The sequence below is a fragment of the Parasteatoda tepidariorum genome, chromosome 10 (assembly GCF_982258835.1).
Source record: "Parasteatoda tepidariorum strain Cologne lab strain chromosome 10, Ptep-v5.0, whole genome shotgun sequence".
NCBI classification, from domain to species: Eukaryota; Metazoa; Arthropoda; class Arachnida; order Araneae; family Theridiidae; genus Parasteatoda; species Parasteatoda tepidariorum.
Window position 1 is genome coordinate 62526722 of NC_141764.1, and position 26562 is coordinate 62553283.

The 26562-nt window shown below is 35.4% G+C and overlaps 1 long non-coding RNA gene across 2 annotated transcripts in view; it reads right to left on the bottom strand.

The window, feature by feature from the left end:
- Window positions 1–1539: 1539 nt before the first annotated feature.
- Window positions 1540–26562, bottom strand: part of LOC107444220 (uncharacterized) — a 30565-nt gene continuing 5542 nt past the window's right edge. Inside the window, exons 1-3 of one of the 2 annotated variants that reach the window (XR_015429962.1) lie at window positions 14537–14813; window positions 13297–13384; window positions 1540–4005 (exon numbers count right to left, since the gene is read on the bottom strand). This is a non-coding gene — a long non-coding RNA (uncharacterized LOC107444220). Of the gene's footprint in view, window positions 4006–13296; window positions 13385–14536; window positions 14814–26562 lie in introns of those variants that run through there. The other variant, XR_015429961.1, reaches the window with a different exon arrangement.

Here is a 26562-nt window from a genome sequence, read left to right on the forward strand (position 1 = left end):
GACGAGTGCGGAATTCGTATCGATCAGCCATCGCTCTATCCCTTGAGCAGCGGATATTTTCCTCTTGGCTGCAGTCGGTCACAATTATAATTCAAGCTTTAATTTCTTTTACAATATGCCGCTGTATTGGAAAAGTGATTGAATCTAGTAAGCTAAAATTTAATATAAAGTTCAACTCCCGGTGGCTGAGTGGTAGCGCTTCCGTGCCACAGGTCCTGGGTTCGATCCTCGGGCCGGGCAAGGTTGACTGAGCCTTTCAGTCCTTCAGTGGGTCGATAAATGAGTATCAAACATGCTTGGGAACTAAACACTGGGGGTTCCGCGTTCGGCTAACCACTGGGTCAAGAAAACTGAGATGGGCATAGTAGGCCTTGGCCCTCTATGGGCTGCCACGTCACTGAGTTTAGTTTAGTTTAGATTTAAAGTTCACAGAATAAACATTCTATAGCCGAAAAAAGTTTTTAAATTTTTAACAATTCTTCATTCATTAAAAAAATATTTTTCAGTTTAATGAAGATCATGCAGACTGACTTCATTTTCCTACACACCGAGCCAGTACAAATTTAATTGTAAAGAAATATTCTCTCTGTGGAATTAAGGGACTTAACCACACCAACATCACATTAAATAAATTATTTTTACTGCAAGGATAATTCTTGTTTTTTCCGGAAAGTCTAAACGTGTCTAATCGGTTAGAGTCTAATCGGTTAAGCCTAATCATGCTTATTAATGCATTCTTATATTATCGTATTCCCATTAATAACTAAATACTGTGAATACTAAATGCTAACTAAGAAGAATTTTTGCAATAATTTTAATTTATAATTAAACAACAGCCATGCTTGAAAGTATTAAACATTTAAGCAGAATTTTAATTAATCATATTTTTCATGCTTTTTTCATTATTTTGTGTGAATTTAGATAAAAATAAGTGGAAAATATTATCTTTAGCATTTTAATAATTTATGACTATGAAGTACAACATAAACCACCGTTGTCTTTTTCTGTGTTAAAGGTTCAAAGCAATATTTTTTTTTAAATTTGCAGTTGTTTAGATATAAAAGAAACAGTTACTCATCAATAAAATTTCTTTAATCTACAAAATAAATTATTGATAAGTTTTTGAATAAGAATGGAAAATTTCTAACCTAATTTCTTAAACTTAATATTCTAATGCAAATATAGTTCAGATAATCGATCAGATTTTTTTTAGTTACCTTTAGACTGTTTCTTTTTATAATTGCAAAAACACCAAAAATTTTTTTGTTTACAATTAAGAGTGTCAGAAAGAAATATATAAAAGGTACACTGATGTCCCGTCTGCGTCAAAGTGTTAATAATACTATTTTTAAGTTACTTGTGGAATGAATTTAACGTTTAAAAGAATTTTTTTCTCAAGCCTAAATATCAGAAAAAATTTCGGTTTTTACCATAATCATGTGGGAAATGAAGTTTCTTAAAACTACCGTTCTATTCAAATTTTCTTCTATAACTTTAGAAAATGAAAACCTAATAGACTTGCAAAATTTATGAAGTCTATTTTTCAAACATTTCACATTTTAAACGAAAAAAAAACTTTCACATCATGGTACTATTATTACCATCAGCGGCATTTTGCCCATCGTCGGTGGTACTGAGGTAATCTTCAGTGTCTGTACAATTAATGTCAATGTCCGTCAAATCTCCAGCAAATTAAATTAATTGATCACTATTTACGCTGGAATCATTTTTGCATCCATGATCATCGTCATTATCTTCATTAACATCATCATCATCACCTACTGCGTCGTTCAATATCTCAATAAATTCTCTGTCATCGCCAGAACTGCTATCACTATCTGAAGTACTGTTACACGCTTTGAAATTATCAAGTAGATGAAGGAAAAACTTATTTTTGTTAGCAGAAGAATAACCAAATCCATCCTCAGAAAATTCCTCATCTTCAAGATCCCGTTTTAAGGAGTCGACTGATTTTCTTGAAAGCGGTGAAAACCATTTCAAAATGTTTTTCACGTTGTTCCAGTTAGGATATTTTCGCTCCATATCATAAAAAATAATTCTACTTCCTTCCTCGGACAGGAACAATTCATTCTTAAATTCCTTGATTTCTTTGGAAGAATCCAAGCACCAGTGTAAAAGATGCATAGCAAATTCGAAGTAATAGCGATCTACTAAACTTGCTATTTGTTCCAGGCATAATTTCTTAAAATTTGCAACTATCTCAGTAGAAAATGAGCTGTATTTTAAAAACTCCTCAAAAAAATCCCACCCGTTTTCACCGGAATAACCTATTCCTTGTAATAATTGTATGCATGCCGTAGAATTACGTATGTATGATTGTTTAAAATTATTACTTTCATCTACACTTTTAAAACATCAATTCATAAATCGGTCAAAAAGTCCAAAATCACCCAAGCATTTTAATGATGTGTATATTGAAAACGTATTAAGTCCATTTTTCTTAAAGCTCTCAATCTCTTCAGGAGTTTCAATAACCCACTTTAACATTTTGTCTACTGCTTGAAACTTCTTGCCAAGAATCCATTCATGGTACAGTCCATCTCCATATTTCTGTTCCAAACTTTCTCTGAAACGCTTGATATCACAATCAGATGGAAGAGTATTTTTTGCCAAAGAATCAAGCAGAGTGAATTTACTTAGATATAGAAGCTTCCGCAGATCTTCACTTCCGATTAGGTTAAATATTAGTTCCTTTTTATCATTGACTGAGAAACTAAGTAGTACTAAATTGATTGTTTCCAAGTCTTCAACAGAAAGCAAGTTACGAATGGCGTGACATCCATTTACAATGACTGGAGACATGCGTTTTTGAGTCTTACTGGGCTTCCACGCCAAATTTTCCTAAACAATTCCACAGTGTTTCTCCCTTCTTTGATTTCTCTAACAATGTATGTCATTGTTTTAGTGTATGTGTCATCTTCAAGATAGTTGAACATTAAATTGATTGTTGATAAGAAGAAGCGTTGATATGGCCAATCGAAAAATAAAGCTTTCAGTATTGTTTCAGAATGAGTTTGAAAAACCTGGTTTTGATCCTTTAAATGAGATAACAAAAAAGCACAAACTATTAGTAAATACGTGATAGTTTTGGTATTCATATCTTCTACTCAATACTCTATTATATTTTTGTATAATTTGTTCTAACCAATTTTCTATATTAGCTTCTTTCTGATCAGCAGTCAATTTGTGCCAAAAATATCGGAGACTAAATTCATTACAAACAAAAATTGATAACGTAACCGTGTTGTGATAAATGCCGAAATTACAGTCATAGATATTACGATGATCAGTCTTCTTAATCTTACTTAATAGGCTAGGTAATTCGTCATTTATATAAGCAGTTCAATAATCTATCATATCATAACCATAATGGTTCTATAAAGTTGCTCTTTCAGATATATGTAATTTTTTTATCGAGTGGTATATTTTCCCATAAAGAAAAAACATATTCCTCTAAGCAGTATTTACACGCTAACTTATACAATTGACAAATACTGTTTTCTTGGTTTTCATTTTTGATCAGTTCTACAAGTGATCTACGTTTATCAATGATGCCTTCAGCTGTCCAATAAACTGTGCAATGCTTTTCAAAAAGATCTTTAACTTTGCAATATTCATCGTCTTTCGAATCGAAACATTTCAGCAACTGCAATCCAATAGGTCTGATGACATCAGATACTTTGATTTTTAGTAGATCAGGCAAGCTAAGATCTGCTAATTTCTCAGTTACTTTTTCTTCCAATTTATGATAAGCCTCTCTCGGTCCGGTGCATATAATTTCAGATCCATAGTGCATAGAATGCTGCTTTACGTCCTCATTTACATCGGGTTCAGTCCATAGTCTTATTGCTATTGACGTAAGAGTTATACTTTCTAAAGTAGGTGGTTGAGATATATAGTCTATATAACATACGTTTCTTGAAGACTCTATTTTCCCTTTCTTACATTGTACCTTATAAGATATCTCTCCACTTCGCTTATGTCCTGAAAGATATAAGTTCTGTATTTAGTTTATAGAAGAAATAACTCAGCAGGTTAGAGTTCGGGAAAAATAGGATATGCTCAGATTTTAGGTTTTAATTTGAACCATTTATGCCGTATTATTGTGATTATCCAGTAAGCTATGTTTAAGAAAATTTACAAAAAAAAAATCAAATTTTCCTGCAGAAATACAATTATTTTTTTTCTCTAGAATGGAACTTATAATTGTTTCAGGTATACAGGTAGTATATAACGAGAAAGTGGCTGTTTCATATAATTCATTTTATTTTATAACTGGCGTTGAATATCCGACACAATTCCGAGTTTACGACTATCAATGTTCAGCTCCGAGGCCATGTAATTTTAATCCAGAAGACAAAGGAACTCCTGACTTAAGTATTGTGACAAACTAGCCTTCGTGGTGGACTTTTCGATGGAACTAACCAGCATTTGCGTGACATGATGAGAAAAAGAACCTAAACCTCCAGGGTTAACCTGACGGTAAGAAAATTATAACCCATCACTGTGGTCGGTGCGAGCTGGAAACAGAATTCGTATCATTAAGCCACCTCTGAGATTCAAACCTGAGCCATCTCATTGGGAGGCGAACGACACCTCTTCTGAGCTACCGCGGCTCCATATAATCCATTTAATGAAACAAAAAAGTATCTTTTAGGTATTTTTCATTTACGATTAAAGACATATATCCCATTGTGAGGATTATCACACAATGCCAAACTCATTAAAAACAATTTCTATTGGGACAAGTTGCGCTAGCACGCTTTGACTTATGCATCCGTTTTGAAACCGATGTCAATGCAATATTTTTAAAAGCTTATTGAAGCCTTTTTGAGGTTAACTTATCTTTCTAAATAACACTAATAGTTTACTCTAAAACTGTAGCTACTGGAGCGATTCGTTACGACTCAGTCTGTAACAATCTGCTCTATTCTACGCACGTTGCCCTCATCCTGAGCCATGTAAAACAACCTTCAGTAAAACAACTTCAAATCGAGATTGGCATACGGTTTTCGTGCTCGAAAAAATCATTACATGACGCTTGTCTTAATGTGAAAAATGCCTTACATCTAGATTAGTATAAGGTTTATTTTTTAAACGCAAGTTTGCTCAGCTTAATTCAATCTTGTGATGAAGTTTTCGTCGACAATGTAATCGCAAATACTTACGAGCTAATAAAATCGCTTACGAGGAAAAAGCTAACAAATCTTTTTTGTCACACCAGAAACTACATTTCGATCCTGTTTTAAATTTTCTTAATATCATACACTGAGGTGACATAAGTCATGGGAGAGCAATATGCAAATATACATATGACAGAAGTATCGCGTGTAAAATATATATATATATAGGTAGTGCTCTGCCTGAAATTATATTTGTTTTCAAGTAATCTGAGAATGTTTCTGATGTAACTATGGCAGCAAGACGAAAATCAACCAACTATTAACAGAGAATAGTACAGTGCACTCCCGATTATCCGGGTTAATCACCGGGACAGGTCGCACGGACAATCGATAAACACGGATAATCCGAAAGCTCCTTTTATTAAAGAAAAATTCAATATCAGTACAAAAAATATAAAAATTACTGACATTTGCATGCGTAACATCAAACTAGGAATTTTCCTTATTAAAAAATGTGTAATGCGTCTTCGCCATATATCGATACACATATTTTACGAACCGCAGTAATGTCAACGTAATCAAATCCTCCCATATAATCTAATAAAGTTTCCACAGAGCATCAGAATGAGAAATTGTATTTCATTCATCTTCTGCATCAGTTACTATCATCACTATTTGATTTAACAACATAAAGATGTCTTCATCCGTCAAATACTGGAAGCCAGGCTCACATGCATCACTTTGAAACCAATCTTCTAAATTTTCTTCATCAAGAATTTCGAAACCTTATATTTCTTTTGCTTGTTCGAGAATCAGGGCCGTTTTATCCATTAGGCACTGTAGGCAACTGCCTAGGGGCCCCGCCACGTTCAGGGGCCCTGTGCTACAGAGAAAAAAATTGACAATGTTTCTTAAACAGTAAAAATTTAATTCAAAATTTCAATGACGATTGTCTTGCTCTGTACATTACATCGACACTATTTTAGTACATTTCTGAACGCATTCCAAATTAGATATTAATATTATGGTAGTTAGTTCATATATAACGCAGTAATATAATCGCAAGCAATTTTATAGCGGTAATTTTAACGCCGACTAATCAGATGACTATACAGCAAGAGCAGCTTTTTAAACACAACACGCTTGAAAAACGCGCAAAATTCTACGTTGTGTATGCACACTTACTGTTCTGGTACGGTACCTACCATAGGTATGTATATTCTATGGCCAAGTTACCAAAGTTGTGCTCAGAGGAAAAGAGAAATTAAAAGTTGATACATATTTGCCAGTACTAGACATGCTGTGTACAGAACTGTCACGGCGCCTAGAAGCTTAACGGGAAATAAATGATCTGTTTGGGTTTCTAACAGATTTCTCGACAAAATCCGACGCAGAAATTAGACAGGCTTGCACAAAGTTTAAGGAACATTATTTCGAGGACATTGAGCCTGAGTTTATAAACGAAATGGTGCAGTATAAATATCTTACAATTAGAAGACGCGGGAAAAAAATTGTGCCTGCCGAAGAGTCTTACAAACTGATTATTGGTAACATGGCACAATCAACTTTCCCGAATGTTGAGGTTTGAGTTCGAGATTAGTTAGATAGTTTGAGTTTCCTGTGCTGGCAACATCTTATTGTTTTTATATTTTTTTTTATGTAAATAAAAGTTAAGTTTTCAGTTTGTTCTACGTGACTTTCAGTCTGATTTGCTCTCAACAAAATCCAACATTTGGTGCCGAAATAACTCGGTAAGTCATACTGAACATTTTATAATTACTTTCGTCAAAAATCTGAATTGGAATGGCTACCGGTAGTGAAAAACTTGTAATATTTAAACGCAAACGAACAACGCTACGTACCGCCATTACGAAACTAACGACGAAATTGAACGATGCTGCTAGTACACAAACTGAAAAAGAATACAACATTGAACGTTTACAAGATAAAATAAAAGAATTAACCTTGGCAGACGATGAAATACATAATTTTTTAAATGATGAAGAATATCAGGAAGACATAATAGAATGCGAAAGATACACAGAATATGCTCATTTGGCGTTATTTAATTTCAAAAGAACAACGAATTCAATTTCTGAAACATCGCCAACAGCTGCCAATATAAATAATTTTTCAGCTTCGCCTTCAAATGTTACAGTAAAGTTGCCTACAATAAAAATAAATACGTTTTACGGCGAAATTGAAGAATTCCATAGTTTTTGGGAGCGTTTTGAAAACTGTATCGACAAAAACGAAAGTTTATCGCTGATTGACAAGCATGTTTTTTTGCGGGGATATTTAGATGGAGAAGCAAAACGAATAGTTGATGGAATTAATATAACTGCAGAAACATATGCAACAACAAAGGATATTTTGAAATCGAAATATGGCGATAAAGATAAAATAATACAGGCTCATCTCGATTATTTAGAAAACCTAAAACCTGTCAAAAATCACTCTCCAGCAGCAATAAATGAGTTATATATTGATTGTAATCGAAGAATACAGGCTTTAGATGCTTTAGGAGAAAAAACTCAATCATACGGAAGAATTTTGGCTCCTAAAATACTTCGTGCTTTTCCTCATGAAATCTGTCGTAACTGGATTGTACATGCCAAACGTGAAAATTTTGGTGAAACCGATATTTCAAAATTAATGAAATTTTTATCAGAAGAGGTCGAGGGATCAATTACTGCAAGTAATATTAAAGGTTCACTTGCTCCAGATTATCCTATTAAATCCTCCTTAGAAAATTTTAACGTGAATTCTAAATCAGTTACCAAAAGTAAAATAATGTCACCATTTTGTCCTTTCTGTGAAACTGTCGGACATTGGCCTCAACAGTGCAATGTTGTAACGGACATAGACGCGCGCATACAGAAATTGAAGACCAGTAATAGATGTTTTTTGTGCACTAACCGAGGACATAACAAAAAAAATTGCCCTCGTAGAGAAAAATTTGTCTGTTCCAAATGCAAGAGAAAACACCATACATCAATATGCAAACCTCTAACCAATGAGCAGCCTGCGGCTACATCTACAAACAAAATTGATGTATCGTCTTCCAGTTTCGTTCATTTGCAAACTGCACGAGTTTTCATTACTGGGCCCACTGGGATTACAAAACTGACACGTTGTCTACTGGATGGTGGAAGTCAATCTAGTTTCGTTTCTTCTAATCTTGTGGATACTTTAAAACTTCCAGTGATTTCAACCAGACATTTGGACATTCAAACCTTTGAATCCCCAGCTAATGTTGGCTACATGCGAAGACAAGTCAAATTTCAGTTATCAAGTATCTGGGACAAATCTAAAGTTAATGTTACTGCATTTGAAAGCTCCAACAAATATGCATCACACATACCTTCATCAACGGATGTTTCACTCTTTGCTAAAAACAAGCGAATGAAACTTGCTGATCCAGATGATTCATTGTCGAACTTACCAATTGAGATTTTAATCGGTGCAGATTACTACTGGATTGTTATGAATTCTGAAGCGCCAGTCAGGTTGTCGGATTCTCTGGCCTTGGTCCCATCAAGTTTTGGTTGGGTACTTAGTGGAACTCGATCACACGCAACAGTTTCCTTCATTTCAACGGTTCATAATGTTGATGTGGATACTTCAACTCAGGAATTAGATAATGTGATACGAAATTTCTGGAACTTAGAGAGCATTGGCATACAACCAACACAAGAAAAAATAAGTCCTCACAACTCTGAACTCTTGACGAACTTTCATCAATCTTTTGAAATCATCGATGGTAGAAGAGTTGTAAAATTGCCTTGGAAACCAGAAGTTCAACTTTCGTCGAACAATTATGAAGTCGCAATTCAACGATTTAAATCTTTAACAAGGAAAATGCATGCAAATTCAGAATTCAAAGAAAAATATATTGAGCACATGCAAGATTACATTGATAAAAAACACGTTGAAGTTGTCTCAGAAACACATAATGAAGAACGTTTATATTACTTGCCCCATCACGCTGTAAAGAAAATCACAAATGGAGAAACTAAGTGGCGTATAGTTTTTGATGCATCTTCACATTCTCCAGGTCACCCATCTTTGAACGACGCTCTTGAAGTAGGACCAAATCTTCTTCCCGATATCTTAGCCACATTGTTGAGATTTCGACTTTCTAAAATAGCAATCACTAGTGATGGGCGACAAGCATTTCTGCAGCTGAGTCTAGCAGAAAAAGACAGAGATGCAACACGATTTATTTGGTACAATACTACATATACTCCTGATGGGAAACTCTGCACTGAAGATAAAATTGTAACCTATCGATTCACACGTCTTCCATTTGGACTCGTCTCTAGTCCATTTTTATTAGCAGCTTCTCTTCGTGAATTGGCTACAAAACACAAACAAGCATATCCTACAGCAACTAGACACATTGAGAATAACACCTATATGGATGATTTTGTTACGGGAACGTCTACGGATACTGAAGCTCTGATTCTTTACCAAGAACTGCAACAACTTACATCACTTATTAGCCTACCATTAGACAAATGGACTACAAATTCTAAGATTTTGAAAGATATGTGGAAACAAGAAAACGTCTCGTTTAAGGACATCACGCAAGTCTTGGGTGTTAAATGGGATACTAACAGTGATGTTTTTCAAATTGATGTGCAGACAAAAATTGTTCAAGCATGTAAAGAACCAGTTACAAAACGCTTGCTACTGAAGTTGATGTCAAAGTTTTACGATCCTCTAGGCTTGTTTGCTCCAGTTACAGTAGTTGTGAAGATATTGTTTCAAGATACATGGCTTAGTGGTATTCAGTGGGATGAACTATTACCTCCATCTGTAGCACAGCAGTGGCACAAGTGGATAAATGAATTACACTATCTGAATGAAATATGCATCCCAAGATGGATTGGCTTTTCCGAAAATTCCGACGTTACCATACATGTGTTTTGCGACGCTTCGGAACGTGCATATGGTGCTTGCTTGTACGCGCGTCAAGCAGATGATATTTATACAGAGATCCATCTCATTTGCAGTCGAAATAAACTAGCCCCAATCAAAAGGGTCACCCTTCCGAGACTTGAATTGTTAGCTGCACTACTAGGAGCACGCCTACTCCGATACTTTTGCAGGGAAACGAACATGAATTCCCACACTGCCATACTATGGAGCGATTCTACTGTAGCTTTAAGTTGGATAAAGGGAAATCCTAACCAGTGGAAAACATTTGTCTGCAACAGAACAACAGAAATCCTTCAAAACACTACTTCAGCACAATGGCGCCACTGTCCCGGTACAGATAACCCAGCGGATCATCTTACTCGTGGTACCTTTCCATCACAATTATCGATTTTAGAATCTTGGTGGCACGGCCCGAAATGGCTAAAACATGATCCAGAAACTTGGCCTATCAAAGTTTTGTCTACACGTACACAACCTTTAGTTGAAGCTGAATCACGAAAAACCAAATTTCAATCCTCCTACGTCGCAACTACAGAACCCATCATAGATATATCTCGTTATAGTTCTTATACGAAACTTCTTCGTGTGACTGCCTGGATTCTACGTTTTGTATACAACTGTAAGACTCAGCAACGCATAACTCATGAACTGAATTGTAATGAAATAGAGAAAGCTAAAAACTATTGGATACAAACTGTACAGAATCAATGTTTCTCAGCTGAAATAAATGCCTTAAAAGCGGAACGTCCTCTGCCGAAAAAATCCAAAATTTCCTGTTTCAATCCCTTTCTCGAAGATAATTATTTACGCCTTGGGGGAAGGCTGCAATTTTCAAACATTTCATCTGACACTCGACACCCTTTATTGCTCGATGGTAAACACTATTTTGTCCATCTTTTGATCCAGCATACCCACATACGACTTCACCATTTAGGTGTGCGTATAATCCTGTCCGAGTTACGTTCAACCTTCTGGATTTTAAGAGGACGTCAAGCTATAAAGCAAGTTATTCGCAAATGCCTACCTTGCAAGCTGTTCAAAGCGAAATGCGGAAAACAAATCGAAGCTCCTTTACCTCCTGAAAGAGTTGTACCTTCTGCTCCATTTACTACCACAGGAATTGATTTTGCTGGACCCGTGAATATTCGATGTTTGAAATCAAGAGACACAGCCTGCATAACACTATTTACTTGCGCAACAACACGTGCATTACACATCGAACTTGTGTCGGATCTTACCACAGACAAATTTCTTTTGGCACTACAACGTTTTGTTGGCCGCAGAGGACTCCCACACACAATCTATACCGACAATGCTACCACTTTTCATGCAGCAAATAAGGACTTAATTCTGCTATGGCAAGTTCTGTCATCAGCTAAAACTCAGCAATATTATGCCCAAAATGGCATAACTTGGAAATTTATCGCCCCACGAGCGGCTTGGTGGGGAGGCTGGTGGGAACGCCTAATCGGAGTTGTCAAGCGATGGGACATTGTCAAGCGGAGCCGCCATTCCATCCAGCCCAAATAACAACACAAAGCTAAGAAAAATCTACAAGCAGCAGCAGGACTTACTCGACTGCTTTTGGAAAAAATGGTCTAAGGAATATTTGCTTCAATTGCGGTCATTTCATCAAGTTCGTAATCAGGACAATATCATTAACATCCGAATTGGCGATATTGTACTTCTACAAGAAGATGTCCGACCACGTTACATGTGGAAGAAAGCTAGAGTGGTGAACTTGCATGAAGGACGAGATGGAAAAATAAGATCCTGTGAGCTGAGAGTTAATGGTCACAATATAACCCGTCCGGTAGCTCTGGTCATCCCCCTCGAGGTCGACCAGGGTGGGGAGGATGTTGAGGTTTGAGTTCGAGATTAGTTAGATAGTTTGAGTTTCCTGTGCTGGCAACATCTTATTGTTTTTATATTTTTTTTTATGTAAATAAAAGTTAAGTTTTCAGTTTGTTCTACGTGACTTTCAGTCTGATTTGCTCTCAACAAAATCCAACACCGAATGTAATGACAGATTTGCAAATATATAGAAGTCTAATGATTACAAACGCCACTGGTGAACGAAACTTTTCCAAATTGAAATTAATTAAAAACTGTCTTCGTTCAACTATGCCTCAAAATCGTTTAAATTCATTGAAACGAACTTTTCCAATACATCAATTGAAAATGATGTATTGGAAAAGGTTAACTTTCAGGATGTCTTGAACGATTTTGTAACAAAAAAAGTTAGAAGAGTTAATATTTAAGCTTATTGTATGATTTTTTTAAATGCATATATTAATTACTTATATTCTTTTCGTTTGATTCAATATTTGTATTGAATAATGTGATAATATACCTATGTAGTAAAAAACAGCGTAATTATAAATAAAGTGTCGTGTTAGCGAAAAAATATATTAGGAAGTTAGAAGACGGTAGGGGGGGGGGTCGAGACGAGCATTGCCTAGGGGCTGCGACATGCATAAGCCGGCCCTGTCGAGAATACTGTTACCATATTTTTCTTGAACATCTAAAGAGGATTGTTCATCAAGCGGTATGATCCTTCTCCAAGATCGTGATAACGTAGACGATTTTACCTTTGACCATACTGCTGATATTCCATATACTGTAATCGAATAGCGAATATTGCTTCCAAAAATTTGGTAGTGTTACAGCTTCATGAATCAAATTTTTTTAATCTTGAAAATGTTTCTCTTTATATTTTTTGTGTGACTCCGGAATGAGCACGGATAATCCGCAAACCGGATAATCCGCGCACGGATAATCGAGAGTGTACTGTAGTTGGAAAAAGACGCATGAGAGATTCCATTTCAGAAATTGAGTGAGAATTCAACACTCATAGATCTATAGTCTCAAGAATACCTTATTTACGGCATGACTTCCCACCATGGACAACGTAGTGACCGACCACCTGTACTTAATGACCGAGTACGCCTACATGTGCGTAGAGCCTTCAATGTTAATACACAAGTAACATTGCGTTAAATAACCGCAAGTATCAATGCGGGACGTGTCTGTTAGAACAGTGCGACGGAATTCGGCTGTAAGGGGACGAGGCAGTAAAAGACCGACTCGAGTGTATCGAAGGTGTTGCAACTGAAACTTTACCATTTTATTAAGAATGATGATTAAAATATACTTTTATATCATAGATTTTAAAATACCAGAAAGGAATAAACAAAAAATTTCATACCGATGTTTTCCATATTTCCGTTGAATTCTTGATGTTTCTTTTTGTTTAACATTAACTTGTATTCCAAATTAAGTTCAAGAGCCCAAACCTAAAAAGTATGAAAAAAATTTACTAAAAAAATACTTTTTTCTTAATTTATCATGCATATTTCTTTTAATTAAAAGAGTTGAAAGTATGTTTAGCGTCATTTATTATTTTGATATGCTGTGTTTCCAACTTTTTCCAGAATTCCATTGAACACAATTAAAATAACACTTAGCTTTAAGCTTGGCCGATGATATGACCCTTTGGACTATACTGTCATTTTCATTCTGCTAACATTCTCACGGATAACACAATTAAGGATTTTCAACTGAGTTTAAATAATAATAAAATTCTAAAATCAGAACGGAATCTTAGAAATTTCCTATAGGCTAAATATTCTAGGAAATTTTATTATAGAAATTGTATATTAATTTAAACATATTTTTACCAATCTTAAGGTTATTTTGAATTTTATAAATTATATTTTCCATCTATATAGCACAAGAGTAGTTTTTAAGTTTCGTCACAAAAATAAATCACTAGTAGTAACTTGAAAGTGTTATTACGAATATTAACCACTATTCTAGATTATGTACTGCCGTATACTTTTAGTACTGTTAGATCGATTCCTCTTCCTGTGCCATAAAAATACGTTCAAATCATTTATACTCTCTGGATAAAATATTATAAAAAATTTATTAATATTATTAAAAATTTTATTTAACTGACAGTAAAAAATAAATTAATTAAGTAAAAACTTAACATAAAAACACCGAAGTGAAATATTATTTTTCATTCTGCATAGTAAAATTATTTACAACGAAAAATTGGAAAATTCATAGAATAAAAATGTAATCACATTAAAGATAGTACGCAGAAATAATATTTTTTTTACATGCATTGTCAAAATTTAACTTAACAAAATATCGAACAAAATAAAACAGACAAGAAAAAAATGAAATATAAGTTCATTTTTTCGTTATTAAAACAAACACGCGGTCTCAATGAGTTTTTATACTATGTGTACATATAAGAGAAAATATAGACGTATTCTCATTATAGATGCGAACATATATTATACATATAATATAAAATATAGAAATATTCGTATTATAAATGCGAATACATAAAAATAACAATCTTTTTAATAATTAAAAATAAACAAAACTCCGAAGAAGAGTAAAATAGTTAAAAAGAAAATAGTATTATGACTTACTTATTTTGACATCAATAAAACAAACATGCGCACACATTTTTCTTTTCTGTGGCCTTCAAACGCATGTATACTTAAATCAATAACAACTGTGTTTTTCTTTTCATATTTGCTCCACTTATGTGGAATATCATTGAAAACAATATTTCTTTTTTTGCTCTCGACATGAATATAATAATAAATATTTTTATGTTGCGCTTTTAATGAAAAATAGCTTTACAATTTCAATCACAAAGATTCATTGTTTTGAAGCAATGCATTTTACTGTAGATATAAATGGTGATAACGGTTATTTATTAGATAACAATTTGTTGAAGATAAAGGGTATTTATTTTCTTTATTTTTTATTATCAAAGAAGTTTTCTCGTAAATTTTTCTCTCCAAATTCTTTTTTACCTCTCAGTTTTATGAATTTCTTAGGAAAGTGGTATTAGACATTTATTTCCCAAAATAAGTTCAGTTGTATATTATTCAACACTTTAACTTTTCCAAAATTAACAGTTTGAATTATCCGAAATATTCGTCGAATGCTTTAAAAAAGGCTGATGGTTTCAAAGTACGGATTAGGTGTTGTTCTATTCTCATCATAAATTAAGAATATTTTCTCGATATTACGTTTTGAAATGAAAACTAATTAAGACTCGATTTTTTTTGTACATTTACAAAAACATAAAGTAATAAAAACCTATTTAAAATGTTAGTGAAATATAAAAGAGGTTTTATTTTTTGAGACTTTTTTATAATTTTATCAACCGAAATTTAAGTCACAGCGAGTTAGATTCAGGGCTGAAGTTGCTAATAACTAAAAAGCCCTTTTTCCTAATTCAGATGTCCAAGTTAGAGGGTCAACTAGATCAGTGTTCCACTATCATTCAATCATTATTCATTTCCACTATTCTATTAGACGATTCGTATTCTTATCCCAATAGAAACGTATTCCAATTGGTTACATCTGTAACTGATTGATCATTAATGAATTTCCAGTAAAGGAAGTGATGCCATCTTACATATATAATTATTATTTGATTTACTGAGATCTAACGGATATCCTATCCACGAAATATAGGAAGCCGCTTTAACAACGAACGTGTTGTCAAAACGAAGGTGCTTCGGCTGCCTTGTAAAACTTTAAAGTTGAAAGACAACTTATGAATTTTCAAATTTATTTATTTAATTAATTGCGTGAAAATGAAGCAAGTTATTGAGTTCACATAAAAGCATTTGAAGTGAATTTAAAGTAAATAGAAAGGTTTTTAGGGCTCTATCAGACAAATTGCAGGCAAAAATTGAGAGTTGCATTTCTATTGACTCCAATCCCGTCATCAACAAAAATTAACAGAGTGCAAGACTATATTCATAATATTGGGAGATGTGATATTCTTTTCACCATTGCCATTTTCGACTGATGATATTGACAAAAACTTCTAAATATCTTCTGCTCACCTGTTTATCTGAGACAGTGTGCGCCATGAATAGAAAACATTCGAGAATTATGTTCTGTCAGTATAAATCGTAATGATGAGACTTGTTCTCTCATGAGCTGATCTATCTTAGAGAGACTAAACATATTAGATGGTGTGATGGATGGAATCCCCTTTTATACGCGAAAAAGGATGAAGAGTTATGACGTGCGGCATTCTGATAGTCCACAAAATGTTATGACATCCTGTTTGGCCATGTGAGAAGAAATGAAATCTTAAAGAATGACAAACAGTATTGAAAAAAAAATAAACCCCAGGGTTTTATTTATTTATATTATGATACAATACATTCAAATTTACAATACAGCACAATACTTTCAATACTATGCGATATTTACATTATATATGCGTTTCCTTTGCTTTTTTATTGATCCAAGGGTTTTCCTGGATTAAATGGATACTGTCCTTTCCAACAGGGTATCACAACTGTTCGTAAATCAAAAGCCTCCAAAGAGTCCGAAAAATTGTATAAAAAGTCTCGGATGTTATCCCATTCTTGATCTTCCTTTGGTGAAATGAGTTAAAAATCCACATTAAAAAACACGTCTTGGGGATCTTTAGATTCAACAAACACTTGAGGCAAATCCAATACTTTTAATTCAATAAACAATTGAGGCTTATCCAACACTTCTGATTCATCTAACGTTTGAGGCATATCCAACACTTCTGTTTCATCACAAGGCACTTGGGCTCCATCCAACATTCCCTTGAGTTCCTCATTCCCTTGAGATTCGTCATTCCCTTGAGGCATAGCCAACACTTGGATACTGGATACTTGTGGAACTTTAAACTCTTCAGGAAGCATTTGCACATAAGACTTCGCTGTGGATGCTCGGCTCAAACGTTACGTAGCCTAGCATAGACTTCAACAGGCTGAGCAAACAACCGCAATCAATGCTAGGCAGCGCAACGTTTGAGCTTAGCATTCACCCCTACCCCACGGATGCAACAGCGTTGCAACGTACGAGCCGAGCTTCTTCTCCGGGCGCAACAGTTACCGTAACTTACAGTTACAGACCAGGCTTCAATCGCAATCGATGCGAGACTACGTAACGTTTCGCTGAGCATACATCCCACCCCCACGGATGCTACAGCTTTGCAACGTAAAAGCCAAGCTTCAGCTATGGAAGCGGTGGATGCTCGACTCAAGCAATACGTAGCCTCGCAAAGACTTCAACAGGCTGAGCAAACAGCAAGCAATCAATGTGAGGCTATGCAACGTTTGAGCTTAGCATTCGCCCCCTCCCCCACGGTCGCAACAGCATTGCAGCGTACAAGCCGAATTTCTTCTCCGGGCGCTACAGTCACCGTAACTTACAGTTAAAGACCAGGCTTCAACCGCAATCGATGCGAGACTACGTAACGTTTAGCTGAGCATACACCCCTCCCCCACGGATGCTACAGCATTGCAACGTAAAAGCCAAGCTTCAGCTATGGGAGCAGCAGCCAGCGTAGCCTCGTATCGACAGCGGTTGAAACTTGGCCTGTAACTGTAAGTTACGGGGGCTGTAGAGCCCAGAGTTGATGATCGGCCTGTACGTTACAATTAAGTAACACCGGTGGTAGAGGTGATGGATGCTCGACTCAAGCATTACGTAGCCTCGCAAAGACTTCAACAGGCTGAGCAAACAGCAAGCAATCAATGCGAGGCTACGCACCGTTTGAGCTTAGTATTCATCCCCTCCCCTACGGAAGCAACAGCGTTGCAACGTACAAACCGAGCTTCTTCTCCTGGAGCTGCAGTCACCGTACCTTACAGCTACAGACCAAGCTTCAACTAAAATCGATGAGAGACTACGTAACGTTTAGCTGAGCATACAGCCCACCCCCACGAATGCTACAGCATTGCAACGTAAAAGCCAAGCTTTAGCTATGGAAGCAACAGCCAGCGTAGCCTCGTATCAACTGCGGTTGAAGCTCGGCCTGTAACTGTAAGTTACGGGGGCTGTAGAGCCCGGAGTTGATGATCGGCCTGTACGTTACAATTAAGTAACACCGGTGGTAGAGGTGGTGGATGCTCGACTCAAGCATTTCGTAGCCTCGCAAAGACTTCAACAGGCTGAGAAAACAGCAAGCAATCAATGCGAGGCTACGCAACGTTTGAGCTTAGCATTTACCCCCTCCCCCACGGACGCAACAGCGTTGCAACGTACAAGCCTAGCTTCTTCTCCGGTTGCTACAGTCACCGTAACTTACAATTACAGACCAGGCTTCAACCGCAATCGATGCGAGACTACGTAACGTTTAGCTGAGCATGCACCCCACCCCCACGGGCGCAACAGCGTTGCAACGTAAAAGCCAAGCTTCAGCTATGAAAGCAACAGCCAGCATAGCCTCGTATCGACTGCGGTTGAAGCTCGGTCTGTAACTGTAAGTTACGGGGGCTGTAGAGCCCGGAGTTGATGATTGGCTTGCACGTTTCAATTAAGTAACACCCGTGGTAGAGGTGGTGGATGCTCGACTCAAGCATTACGTAGCATCGCAAAGACTTCAGCAGGCTGAGCAAACAGCAAGCAATCAATGCGAGGCTACGCAACGTTTGAGCTTAGCATTCACCACCTCCCCCACGGACGCTACAGCGTCGCAACGTACAAGCCGAGCATCTACTCCGGGCGCTACAGTCACCGTAACTTACAGCTACAGACCAGGCTTCAATCGCAATCGATGCGAGACTACGTAACGTTTAGCTGAGCATTCACCCCCTCCCCCACGGGCGCAACAGCGTTGCAACGTACAAGCCGACCTTCTTCTCCGGGCGCTACAGTCACCGTAACTTACAGTTACAGACCAAGCTTCTACCAAAATCGATGGGAGACTACGTAACGTTTAGCTGAGCATACAGCCCACCCCCACAAACGCTACAGCATTGTAACGTAAAAGCCAAGGTGGAAGCTACAGCCAGTGAAGCCTCGTATCGACTGCGGTCGAAGCTCAGCCTGTAACTGTAAGTGAAGGGGGTTGTAGAGCCCGGAGTTGATGATCGGCTTGTACGTTACAATTCTGTAACACCCGTGGTAGAGGTGGTGGATGCTCGACTCAAGCATTACGTTGCCTTGCAAAGACTTCAGCAGGCTGAGCAAACAACCGCAATCAATGCGAGGCTACGTTACGTTTGAGCTGAGCATTCACCACCTCCCACACGGACGCTACAGCGTCGCAACGTACATGCCGAGCATCTACTCCGGGCGCTACAGTCACCGTAACTTACAGCTACAGACCAGGCTTCAACCGCAATCGATGCGAGATTACGTAGCGTTGGAGCTGAGCATCCACCACCTTTACTTCGATCCTCCACCTCTACCTCCCTTGACAGAAACTTCCAATCAGATTTGAACACGCCTACTTGAATGGATTCCAAAGTGAATAGTTGACTTGCTACTTGTGACTGCGACATTATCCTCCTCCTGGCACGGTTGCTCCTTAGACAATATCAAACTCAATGTCTGCCTCTGTGCACTCGACTGCTAACGACAACACTTTCGCTGGAACGACTACGACTGTGAACTTAATGCAGCTCTCGCGATCAACATTCAAAAAAGTCCGGTGATCTAAACATAGCTCTCCCGGTTTCTCCCAAAACAGCAAGGAATCAACTAGTTGCATCCGTTCATCGAATTCTATCACACATATAGTTCTGGCGGGGGAGTACTGTACTGTATCTACCACTACAAAAATATAATTCCATTACACTAGTATATAAGCCGTGTTAACTTGTTTCTATGATGGGGTTAGATGAAGGTTGATATAGTCGAGATGACTCTCCCCTCACTGATACAATTTTTTTCTGTAAAATAAGAAAAGAAGTTTTTTTTTTTATAATTTGAAAGTGTATTAATTTGTCAAAGTTTTTAAATAAAAGTGTTTTAATAGTTATATATTTTTTCTTTAACTCATTTTGTCATGGAAACGAAATTGGTTTCATCTACGGAGCATAAATTCTAAAAATAAATTAAAGAATGTGTTTAGTTCATTGTTACATAAAGCTCGGCTGCTATTTTTTTTACGTATTTGTTTTAAAAATCTAAATTGTTTAATTCGTGTGGTTTTTTCCTACCAGCTGCCGTCTGCAGCTTCTTTCGATAGGCGATATTTTCAAACAAATAATTTTGCTTCCAGTAAAATAGATAATATAATTTTTGAGTTCAAATATGCTTCATTTCATAACATATTAATGATATTAAGTAATTCTGATATGTTTGAAGCGTGCAATTGTTTTAGATACTTATAGAGAGATTATTAAGAAAGGCAACATGGTTGCTATATTTAGAAATACCTTTTTAGCACTTGATGCAGGTTAGAATTGTTAAGCATATAATCTTGCAGACACACAATTTTAGTCAAAACAATACATAGCAGAAACTAGCTCATTCTGTTGCTACTACTGCTATTTCTATCACGGCACTTTTGACTTGGGAAACCTTAAATCTTATTATTATTATTAATTATCCAATTTATGATATGTTATGTTATCTGATTTTAAATTTTAATTCTATTATTTTAAACTCTGTTTACTATGCAATTTAAACTTCATTACCTGATGGTCACTTGATTACCCGATGTCTGCCATATTTTGAAGATAACTGTACTTCGTGTAACTATTTGTAATTGTTACTGCGATATGTCATTTAAATCGACTATGATATTGATATGTGATCTTGATTAACTATAAAACTATGGAGTTTTTGTGAAATTGTAATAATGCCCTCTGTAGAGGAGAGTTGTCAGGGAAATATAAAAATGATCCCAATATAAAACACTCTTTTTATGCTGGAACATTTGTGACACCTATTTTTTCGCTAAAGAGTTTGTTTTAAGACAATTAATTAGATTTGAAATTTTGAGCCTATTTCAATCGTGAAAATTTTTTTTTCCCGCCTTTTTTTTATTTCAATCAAGCGTCACAGGGGATAGAACACAGGTGATAGGATGGTCCATCTGGATCATTTAGCCTGGGTACTGGACATGGATTCAAAAAATTTGGTGGGTTCATTTGACTACCTTTTAATCATTTTTAAGCGGTACTTATTTCCAATTCTGTTTTCATGCTACGAATAAAACTAGTCAATTTATATCAGTAATTGCAAATATCGTATTGTAAAAATTTTCATTTTTCATTTTATTTTATCTTTTATTAAACCAATTTTGTTTGGTTAAGGCCATGCAAAAATTCAGGATACATTTAATGAAATACTGAGCGATAGAATTGCACGTTTTTCAGAAATGTTACGTATAATGATATTGACCCTACTAGCCCATAACTATGAATTGGGCATATAAAAATCAATGACTGGTTAGTTAAATTGCCTTATATATAAGCTTTTTTTAATATGAAATATTATAACATTCGGCCCGTGATCGAACTAATTTATAAGTGAACTAATTATAGGGCATACTGGCTATAATTAAGCAAAAGGAGAACTTTTTTCACCTAAAAGCACTTCATTGGTTATAAAGAGTCTTACGCAGAAGTTAAATTCTCTTCATTGTTTTAAATGACTTTTATTAATAAGCTGTGAAGAAAAGACGTTTAATTTACAAAAAAAAAAAAAAAAAGAAAACGAAAATAAATAAAAATATCATTAAAATAACACTACTTACAATTTTCATGCGAACTTCAATGATGCCTTCAGTCAAGAATTTTTGAGAAGAAATGACAAAGCATTTAATCAATCGAAATAACAATTGCTTATACCATTGTTAAAATAAAAGTTTACATTATTAAAAGCATACGAAAAATTTTACAGCTTGTTTCGATATTTTAAGAAAAAATAACTTTTATCTTATTGCAAAAAATCAACAACAATGCGTATAATTGTTTTTTTTTTTACTTTGTTTATTTAATAGTTAATCTAATATAAAAATGGTTTGGGTTAGTCGATTAAAAACAAGATTAAAAAAAAAAGGTACGGAAACGGTCGGTCAAATATCGTGAGAAACATCGACCCAGAAATTTAAAAATACCCTCGTAAAATCACATCAAGTGAGGAATTCAATTACGGAACTTATTCTTTAAATCTCGTCCCCCCGGGGGCGGTTGAGTGGAGTCATCTTCAATATCTTAAAAATAAGCCCCTGTTTTTTTTAATTTTTTTATCGTAGATTTAAATTTTCCGAAAAAAGACGAACCCCAATTTGACTTGGAAAAGCTGCATTTTTGTTTTCAGATATCATTATTATTTTATTTTGCATTATGAGAGGTGCTAAAGGCCCACCCATTCTTGTGTTTATTACTGTCAATGTTCAATTCTGTAGTCTTTTGATATTGAATCCAGCCCCAAAGACAGGTGAACTTGTACATCAAGCATTGGGACAAACATGCCTTTCTTATTGCCCTCTGGTTCTTGATAACTCTTTTTTTAAAACTCGCCTTTGCATAGCATGCAGAGGAAAACCACGAAAAAGTCCCATGGTTAGACCGATGGCAAAAGCATTCTAACCCAAAGTTTCCGTACGACCACTGAGAATATTTAAAGTTCATTTGAACTGGGAATAACAAGCAGGGAATAACGAACTGGTATATAATAATTCGAACGAATATATATAACAAACTGGTATAATATTTCGAACTGGGAATACATCAAGCATTGGGACAAACTTGCCTTTCTTATTGCCCTCTGGTTCTTGATAACTCTTTTTTTAAAACTCGCCTTTGCATAGCATGCAGAGGAAAACCACGAAAAAGTCCCATGGTTAGACCGATGGCAAAAGCATTCTAACCCAAAGTTTCTGTACGACCACTGAGAATATTTAAAGTTCATTCGAACTGAATAAAAAAAAAACACAAAAGCAATAAATTCGGAGATGAGAACGAGACGCTAGCTGGCGAGATTTTTGCAAGTAAATACATTCCACCAATCAGGTTTGCAATCGCATCTCTAATTTTGCTTAGGCGAATTTTTCGCATATTGTGTGCAGGATCCCTTTCGACAGCTTTGTGGTCGGTGCCAGCCGGGAGTGGAACCAGCTAAGAATACTTTTCTGTTCGGTTTTAGGTGCAAACCGGATGCAATATACAGAAGCATCAGCAAGAGATCAAACTTTTCGATGAGTTCCGGGTACCCGAACTTATTTATGTTTTATGGAACTATGACTTACTGAACTTATTTAGATTTTTTAAAAAAACTATTAAATTATAAATACCTTTGAAACGACTAAGACCTTCACTCTAGTAGCTGTCGATTGCATCAGAACCAATATAATATGACATCCTAACCAAACGTAAAGAACTTAAAGTTGCAATTCAACAGTTTAAAATTTTTTTAAAAGTCTGTCGTTCGCGAATCGAATTAATTTTCAATAAACTATAGGTTCCATATCTCTAACACCTTAACTGCACGAGTTTCGATTACTGCAGTTGATTGTGTGGAGACGATATTTCCAAACAGATAAATTTGTTTCCAATGAAAATATATATTTAAAAATAACTCGTTTTTTTTATTATCCCGATTTGGCGTCGATTGACTTAATTAATATTATTTATTTTTCTTGTGTTCCTACATACGTAAAAGTTAGTATTTAGTTAGAGTATAACTAGAAAAAGTACATTTTTCAAATTTTAATTTAGATTTAAATTTCGAAATTTGTATATTGTTGATAAGGTAATCGGTGTTTTTAACCCTATGACTACTAACGGGACTCATTTGTCCCAACAAATGTTTAAAAATTATTAATGGGGTGAAAAGCACTTAGAAACTCATTATAATATGCCAAATGTTTCAAATATCCCCTAGATGGCGCTAAAGAGTTTCTTGTATGAAATAGCATTGTGATTTTGCGCTGGGACAGATATATTCCACTAGTATTCGAAATTGGGACAGATGCATCCCACTCGTATTCTTCATTGGGATTGTTATGTCCATTCATATTTTCGCAAATGAACATAGAAAAAAGAACAAATATGAGTTGTCCAGTGTGTAATGTCGGGTTATGCAAAGATTGCTTCACCTTGTAAGCAATCTTTGTAAAAAAAGTGCCATGTAAAAAAAGTCCATATAAAAAAGTCCATGTAAAAAAAGTCCATATAATAAATTTTTCCGGAATGATAGATGTGCTTGTAGTAAGTCGATCACTACAGGTGGGACATATGCATCCCACCATTAAGTACTGCCGGGACATATATGTCCCAGACTCTAAATTGATAACCGCTTGTCAGAAAAATCCCAAATACTAAATTTGCCTTATTTGTGACCTATTTTGTCCTTTTGAATAATAAACGGGACAAAAAATCATTTTTTAAAATTCGTAGTCAAAGGATTAAAGCTTAGATTTTATTCTAATTTTAAATTTTTATTACTTCTCAAACGTCTGTTTACTATCTTATTCACAATATATATTTATTATTATATAAAATTTTCAGTATTCACTATGTTTACTTTTTTTCATTGTTCACTTATTTTACGGTCAATGCAGAGAACAAGTTCAGCTAAATAGTCTCAAAATACAGCAGATACAGTATCTCTGAAATATAGGTGGTAAAGGTGAAATATAATGCAGCTCTCACTAGTAAAGAAAACACCAACTTTTCTGGTATAAAATTGAATTGACGAGAAAAGATATTTCATGAAGTATTTTAACTTATTGTTTTCTTTCACGAATAAATCTTTATTTATTAATAATATGAGGTGCTATTTCACAAAAAAGTGGACCCAGTATTTAAGTAATGAAATCCACGAAAAGTTTAGAGGTCGAAATGTTAGACTGAATATAATTTAATAGAATTCTTACTAGCACATTATGCCGTTCATACCTAAAATATCCTCATAGCCTATTAAATTAAGAAGTATTAACACGACTCAATTATTCATTAAAGTACCTACCCACTCATGATTGGAAAATCGTATCCAACAAATTAGCAATTCATAATGATGCATAGAACGTTATGCTCTTTTCGCCTAAGCTGCCTACAAAACATATTACGGTGGCAAGCATTAAAAAGCATATAATGGCACGTTAATGTGTCTACCTCTCCATGCTTTGGAAGAAGCGTAAACAGCAAATTAGCATAAGATACTTGTATTTCCTGGATGCCCCCTAACAGGGGTAGGACGGAGTTAAGCTTTGATAAGATACTTGTAAATAACTTATCGTGCTATTGCTGTGGTAGCTAGATATGCAGAATTTGATGCTAGCTTGCAATATGTAGTATATAATAGCTTGAAAACGTTGCATACATAGCAAGGTATAGTAGAAACTAAGCAGTTTTGGTTGCTGGTACTAGCATGAATTTTGACTTGGGAATCCTAAAATTTTATTATTAATTATCCAATTTATGATCTTTTTTCTTATCTGATTTTAAATTATTTTCTATTATTTTAAATTTTTTTCTATTATTTTAAACTTTGTTTACTATGTAATTCGTACTTCATTACCTCAGATCTGATGTCTGCCATATGACAAAGACAACTGTACTTAGTGGAACTATTTGCAACTGTTACTATGATATGTGGTCTTGATCTATTGCAATATTGATTTGTGATTTTGGCCCACTATAAAACAATGGAGTGCTTGGAAATTTTAATGAAGCCCACTACGAAACGGTTCCTTGGGATATTCATCCATTTTTCCTTCGAGGTTAATATCTTCCTTACCTGTACTATGCTTGATTCTTTATCGCCTTACGAGATCATCGCCAACAAAACCAATTATTTTTATTTTTTGAAATGCCGGATGCTATTAAGGCAAAGTATGAAATAATCGTCCTGATGAGGTTATTATGTAAATGATGTGCATGTTACTGTGAATGACCGAAATCGGTGGTTGTTGACTTTCACCGGCGAATGTTGACAATCAAATTAGTCGCTTTGGTGAATGTCCGAAATATTTATTACAACCGATTTGATACGAATTCTTTCGTGGATATAATTACATTTATTCGATATTTTAATGCTTACTGACAATAGATTAGAACAAACATCAGTGTTTGGAGTATCGGGCAAATATATAGCTGGCAATGGCACTTGACTTTAAAAAAACATCAGTGTAGGGTATACCGGGCAAATGTATATCGGGCAGTGGCACTTGACCTTAAAAAAACATCAGTGTAGGGTATATCGGACAAATGTATACCGGGCAGTGGCACTTGACCTTAAAAAACATCAGTGTAGGGTATACCGGGCAAATGTATACCGGGCAATGGCACTTGACCTTAGGAAACATCAGTGTAGGATATACTGGGCAATGACACTTAACCAGACCTAGTATGACTAGACCTTTGGTAAATGTCCAAAATATATACTAGGTCTAGTGCCACTTTTGCCATAGCTTAAATATTTAAAAAAAAATAAACAAAGCGTTTGAATTAATTTTAAACTGATAACGAAATTATTGCTTTAAAATAAAAAAAATAATAATAAAAACTGCGCCAGATAAGAGTAATTGAAGTAGTTGCTTTATACAGCGCATGTGCGGAAAAATTTTTAAAAAAAAATTATCCAGGTGCATCTAAAAGTGGATGAATATCCCAAGACACCCTACGGAAACAGAGTTGTTGGGGCAATATAAGCGAGATCGTATTATAAAACATTCGTTTTGTTAGAGCATTAATTTGTG